Source organism: Pollachius pollachius, assembly GCF_949987615.1.
Source record: "Pollachius pollachius genome assembly, chromosome: 12".
Classification (NCBI taxonomy): domain Eukaryota; kingdom Metazoa; phylum Chordata; class Actinopteri; order Gadiformes; family Gadidae; genus Pollachius; species Pollachius pollachius.
Window position 1 is genome coordinate 8,326,500 of NC_136945.1, and position 7,793 is coordinate 8,334,292.

Below are 7,793 nucleotides of genomic sequence, written 5' to 3' on the forward strand. Positions count from 1 at the left end.
GGGGGAGGGAGGGAGAGAGAGAGGGAGGGGGGGAGGGAGGGAGGGAGAGAGAGGGAGGGAGGGAGGGAGAGAGAGAGAGAGGGAGGGAGAGAGAGAGAGAGAGTGTGTGTGGGAGTCAGCACCAGTCAGTCTGTCACGGAAACCCATCCAACCCATCTGTTATGTAAACACCCAAAACGGCAGAGAAAAAGGTACTTGAAAGCAGGTACTTGAAAGCACTGGGTAAGAGCACTGTTGGCCACACTGGAAAGTTTCCATTGAAGAAATCATTAACTCTGGTGAATGTGTTTATACATAAAATATATGCACAAGTTAAACCGTGGGCTTGAAGGTTGGTTGAACCAAAACAAAACAACTACACTGCATTATTTATTATAAGCACGATTTCCATGGTTTCCTTTTGTTGTGCTGTTTTGAACTCAGAGTACAGACACTGTTTCTGAAGTCTCAATCCAAACAAGACAGCATTTCCGGACTTCCTGGATTTGATTTCCCTGAAATTCTAGGACAGTCGCCGGAACTCCAACATGAGGCAACAGGCGGCCTGTGGAAGGTTCCACAGTGTGAATGAGTCCACAGAGGGAACATAGTCGCGGCTGACAGACGGACTGAGTCAGCGCTGCATTCCACCGGAGTCAACCATCCACTTTACACTCAGCACACGGCCCCTGCAACACACACACACATGCACATACACACACGTGCACTCACACACGCCCGTGTGCTCACACACATTTGCACGAGACACATCCTATCTCTCTCTATCTCTCACATACAAACAAACATACACACACACACACAAACACACGCACACACAAACACACACACACACACACACACACACACACACACACACACACACACACACACACACAGCCAAGTTCAGACACTGAATATTGCTCGTATATGTAAACATTTTTAAGTATTTATGTTTTCATCATCGCAGAGAAGAGCTTTTGTATACATTATTAGGTGCTGAACAACTCCTATTACCTAATCTTACATCAGATGTGCAGCTTTATAATTCAAACTTCGTATACTACCTTTCTTTCCAAGCTTTTATGGAAAGAATCGAAATGTTTATATTATTTATACACATATTATTTAAACTTTTAAACTCTTAAACTCCCATAAACACACAAATCTAGAATCAAGATTAACATCGGTAAACTGTCACTTCTCCAACAAAATTTAGACCCCAGAGAAATATTATATATCAAAATGTTGATGTGACTTTCCACTCCAAGCGATGGTGTTTATATTTTTACAAGAGATAACTTCTGATGTTTTCTGCATACACACACATTAAAATCTAAATAAGGCTAGAATTAAACAACAATTAAACAAAAAAAATAAGAATTTTCTCAATATTCTTCCTTCTCCTCTGAACTCCTCCTTCATAGTTTATAGTACAACAATGATACAGTACAACTTTACTTACAACCTTACTATCCAAACTTCTATACAATGATTCAAAATATATACTTTCAAAATGATTACACTTTTCAAACCAAGAAAACCCCAGCAGCCACCTAGAACAACATAGAAACCCCCTAGATAACCATAGTAACCAGCTAGAAGAACCTAGCATTTCCCTAGGACACTCTAGCAATCAACCAGAATAGCCTAGCAGCCACCTTGAACACCCTAGCAACCATCCAGTACACCCTAGCAACCATCCAGTACACCCTAGCAACCATCCAGTACACCCTAGCAACCACCCAGAACACCCTAGCAGTCTTCCAGGGCACCCTGGCATCAGCTAGAATACCATAGCAACCATCTAGAACACCCTAGCAACCAAACAGTTCACCTTAGCAACCACCCAGAACACCCTAGCAGTCTAATAGGACACCCTGGCAAGCAGCCAGAATACCATAGCAACCATCTGGAACACCCTAGCAACCAAACAGTTCACCTTAGCAACCACCCAGAACACCCTAGCAGTCTAATAGGACACCCTGGCAAGCAGCCAGAATACCATAGCAACCATCTGGAACACCCTAGCAACAATCTATCACAACCTTGCAACCGTGTGTGTGTGTGTGTGTGTGTGTGTGTGTGTGTGTGTGTATGTGCGTGTGTCAGGAGATTATGTGTGTGTGTGTGTGTGTGTGTGTGTGTGTGTGTGTGTGAGGAGGTGTGTGATTAGGGTCAGTCAGATACAGGTGTTTTGCAATTGAAGAACGACTCGCTCCTCATGAGAGGTTTACAGTCGAGAGGGCGCCAAGCCTTCTCACACGCAAACCTCCCCCCTCCTCCTCACCTCTCCACCCCCACCCTACCCTCACCACCCTACCCCTCAAAGACAGGAGGAGTCGCCAGGGACTTACAGGTTGTCAGTCATCACGTGGGGGCGGGGGACAGCTGGCTGGTCTGGAGCTGCAGAACTGTGTACAGTCTTTGTTAACTCTCCACTCCTGCACTCCAATCAATTTAGAGCCAGTGAGACACTTTACGTAGGTAGAGACCGCAGACAGACTGCCAGACAGACAGAAGAGGACAGGACAGGACAGGACGTGGACGGAACATGCAAAGTCAGCGACTAGACGGTACCAAAAGATCAAATACAGCAGGTCGTACTTTAACCAGAGGTTGTTCTTCAGTAAATGCACATTTCAGTCATACTTATCCCACATTCCACTCCCCGGTGTGGGGGGTGTTAGATCAGAAGGCAGCGGGGTCTTTGATACTACCTGGATAAGGCAGCATTATCCTACAGTGCTAAGTTTGTCACAATGAGGCCTATTTCCAACGAGTGATAATGCTGATGAGTGCTATTGTCACCCGGCTGGAGGAGTCCTGCAATGTGGATTTTCCTGTAGGGTCACCAGAGTGACGCAAAACCCCTGTGTCTCAAGAGTGCAAACTGAGTCATCAGTGAGCTGCAATGCAATAGAACCGCGTAAAGCAGATGTTGACAAAGACTCTTCATATGCATTGATTGGGTATAAAATACAGGTGTATACGTAGAACATATAAACATCTTAACAAGGAACTTTTAAATTGAATAACCTGGTCAAATTCTGCAGAAAAAACATTTGCAGAGTGTTTAGCATAATCCTTCACACAGTACTCATGAACATTTGAAAAAAACGTCCCGAAATACTTAAACTTTGATTTAGATTGATATAGCATTTTGTGCAATTGCGCAACAATTCAGATAATTGTATAATCACAATCCTGTTATACAACACATCTTAAAATGAATATATATAGAGATCTTTATGCAAGCCACATGATATCATTAACAGAGTGTGAGTCTGCTAAATAAAATTACTCAAGCAGACATAATGATGACAACAAGACAACAATATGTGATTTATTTGACATTATCTTAGTCTCATCTCCTTTTCCTTTTCTCTCTCTCTACGGTTCCTCTCTCTTCTCTTGCTAATGCTCCAATGTACGGAGGCCCGGAGTTGACAGACAGGATGTTTTAATTTATTTATTTTTATGTGTGTGATTTTCTTTTAGAAATGAATTTCTTCTTCTTATTCACAATAAGTTTAAAAAGTTTGTTTCAATTTAGAGGGCTGGGAATGATGTAAGTCAATAGCTGCCTAAGATAAAAGTCAGCTGGTGTTTGTTTTGTAGAAGCTAATAAGTTACAACAAAATATTGTATGATTACGTCAGAAAAAACGATTTCTTCGAAAGAGTGCAGAGGATGGAGAAATTAACAACGCTCTCTGACTTGCTGCCAAAACCTGGTGTGCAATCCCGTCTTGGGCTTTGAAGTGACATCATCATTCCGAGACCCTCAAAAGTCCAGCAAAAATTATGTTAAACTAATTTGAGGCCACAAATGTATATTTCTTGCCCATGGAAAACCAATGACATCCTCTGTGTCACCTCTGGGACTCTATACAAACTCAAACTCCAAATAATTGAAATTGTGATATACTTTCAAGCAGTCATAATTAGAAGCTGCAACCAGCACAAGGCCTGACCTACATCCCAGGGCTCACGGTTGGCCACTGGAAACATGCAGGCTCCAGTAATAGAAGGATGAGCTTAATAATAGAGCTGCTCTCTCTTCTGCTGGCATAACACACAGAGTGGCAAGGCCACGATGGTTAGCCCATCCACTTTAAAGGGATACTGATATCTGTAAATTGGGGTTTTCCAGGGCTTTCCCAGAGTCAGACAAATTGTTTTTATTCTAAATTCTGACAGGTTACCCTCTGTGACCTATCCAGATAATATAATAGCATCATAAGCACAATCCAGGTAGCCTTATAATCACAGCACTGAATAAATTGCCAAAACATCTTAGCAATCTTGTTACTGAGAAAATCGTTTTGAATAAGCAACAATTCGGAACATGACATGTCATGGAAAATAACCAAAAGAGCTAGGCGACTTAACTCTGGAAGACAATGGATGTGGTCAATGGAAAGCAAATGCTAACCCAGTGAATTCCCTTTCTTGATGCACATGAGTAATTTGGAATTAAAGAGCTCATCTAAATCTGGGGCAAACGGCAATTTAAAGACATTTCAGCGTATCCCTTTAAGCTTACTAAATATTTACACTGAAGGCAATTGTTTGAAAACAAAACAAAATCACAGTCAATGATTTGAAATCATTTCAAATCTCAGATATCTCATGTTATTTAGTCTCATACCTGGGATCATCCTTAAGCTGGAATGACTCACTAAATCATTCATTTTATAAGCCGAAATCTCAAGCCTTTGCAGATATTCATCCAAAAACATCACTGAATCCCCCTGCATAAATAAGCGTGTGGTGTTAAGACATGATAAGGGGAAATGACTGTTGACAGAGACAGGTTTCCTGAAATAACTGAAGTGTGTAGGCGGGAATGGGGGGGGCCGTTCCTAACCTGTGCTTAGAGAGGCAGACACCCCGGGGGTCAGACTTGTCTGAGGCAGCTGGCATGCTTCTAAAAACAGACCTCTCCATCTCCCCCCACCACCCCCCCCCCCCCCCCCCCCCCCCCCCTCCACCACACACACACACACACACACACACACACACACACACACACACACACACACACACACACACACACACACACACACACACACACACACACACACACTACTCATTTCCCCTCCACCCCCTATTTCTCTTTTATTCTTCACAGCAGATGCTGCGTCCTGTCTGTCTTCAGGGTAAGGCAATTATTTGAGTCAGAGCGTGGTGGAAGACGCACCTTATTTGATAAGCCAACATCCACTCAGTCACTCATCCAGTAAGGCAGCGGCTCCACCATGACTCACAGCCAGGGCCCACAGAGCCCAGGAGTCAAGAAGAGGAGGTCGATTGATAAAGGAAATAAGGGATGATTAAAGGTCAAAGTGTCACACAAACAATTCCGCAAAGATCTTCAGTTTTACACACATATATATATATATATATATACATATATATATGTATATAAATGTGTGTTCTCTACCTACTAATTTGCACTTGTGTTCCTTTTTTATAGGTACTATATTAAACGTCTTTCTCATACTCTTTATAACTCACTTCCTCCTGCCAGGCTGCCTCCCTCCTTATCTGGCCCGCTCTCTTCCTCCCCCTCTCTCTCTTTGTGTCTTCCTGCCTTTCACCATCTCTCTCAGCCCCCCCCCGCCTCTCTCCCGCCCCCCCTCACTCATACATCCCATGTTTGTTGCGGCGGCAGGCGGTGGGCTCTCTTACATCAGCGTGACCTGGTAAAATTCCACTGTGTTCTCTCTCCTGCTCCCCCTCTTCCAGCGTGTCTCACCCCGGTCGTTGCCGGTGGCGACAACAATCTCACATTGTTCCCTTTCCCTACGCCCACTGGGGGTAGGCTGTTTCCACAGCTGCTCAACAGACAGACGACCTCAGTTCCTCCACCTCATCTCCTCCACCTCAGCTCCTGTACCCAGCTCCTCCACCCCATCTCCTCCACCTCAGCTCCTGTACCCAGCTCCTCCATCCCATCTCCTCTACCTCAGTTTGCTCCTCCACCTCAGTTTGCTCCTCTACCTCAGTTTGCTCCTCTACCTCAGTTTGCTCCTCCACCTCAGTTTGCTCCTCCACCTCAGTCTGCTCCTCCACCTCAGTTTGCTCCTCCACCTCAGTTTGCTCCTCCACCTCAGTTTGCTCCTCCACCTCAGTCTGCTCCTCCACCTCAGTTGGCTCCTCCACCTCAGTTTGCTCCTCTACCTCAGTTTGCTCCTCCAACTCTTCTTCTCCACCTCAGCTCCTTCATTTTAGCCTTTCTACTTTGTTATGCACTACAGCCTTCTGGGTTGCTCTTATGACCCTCTTTGCCTCTATCGTGAGCATATGGGAAGGATAGGCTAAGCGCTGACGCTGTACAAAGCTTTTTGTGTGCATTACGCCCAAATGTTGAATACAAAACTTACTTATTGCCCCATTGGGTGCAGTAAAGACCCCCTCAGAGGGGCTGAGAAATGTATCCGCCCCACAGAGGACATGATATAATCTCAGGTTGAACCTATGCCAAAGAAACAGCCCAAACATGTCATGTTGAGTATGTCTTCAGACAACTGAGTTACCAGAAACAATTTGTTCTTTATTCCCCCATTGCATAATATTTATCATACATCAAAATGCTATGTTTTTGTATTGTCAGGCCTTATTAATGTCCTGGTGTTGACAGCTCTTTCCGGATTCTCTCTATATACGTCATTTCTGCAACCGGTCTGTGTAAATGATATGCCATCAACAATACGGTATTTACCTGCCCTCATTAAAGGTGATGTGAGTAAATAGGAAGTGTCACACACCACTGGTTACAACAGGTAATACTGACAGCACGAAGGGATCACAGATAACTCCTCTGATGAGTCACAAAGCCCTGGATGACAGATGAGCGCTATCAGGTAGTGCACGCACACACACACGCACACGCAACCGCAGAACCACACATAACCGCACTCACATCCACACACGCACACACAACTGCACGCCCCCACACACACACACACACACACACACACACACACACACACACACACACACACACAGTTCAACATAATGACACACACACAAACACCAAACTAACACAATGACACACACCAACACGCCCCCATAATACACACCCACACACATCTGCAACACACTCATCCATACTCTGTCACACCCCCAATTTAAATACATCCTTGGCAGACACACACGCACACACAGTATAATGTGTTGTTACAGAATCTATAATCTATCTATGAAATAGTCAAGTTTCAGCCAATAGATTAACTGTGCACAAGTATTGATTGTGCAAAATTCGTATGATTGATTTTTTATTTTGTCTAAATGTTTGCATTATAATCTGCCTTCAATTGTCCCTACAAGGATAAATGTAGCATTTGAAATTGAATTGAAGCTTGGTTTGAAATGATCAATATGAGAGAACATTTATGTAAACTGTATTTCACTGCTTCCCAGCTGATCTAGTGCTCTTTATTTTTATTTGATCTAGAATGCTTGCATAGTTTACAAACCATGGAAATCTCCCCAGAATTATTTTTAAATTGCTTTTACCTTGTTTGTAAGCGCTGCGTAACAGATTAGCGGACTCACACGTTGTCAATGATTTTAACTAATAATGATTTTTTTCCAAAAGCTTTATTTCCCCCGACCTGTAGGTTAGTGCATGTGCTGCGTGAACACTGTGCGTTCCAGTCCTTGCACACAGTTCTAGGAATCAGGCCTATCACTTTTCCTTTTTTCTCTCATCCACTTTTAGTCTTTTCCCATGCATGAGGAAAAAAATCACACGGCAGCACATTAAATAAAGGTAGTGTTCGGGGCCCGGGCTGTTAAGAGACCAAG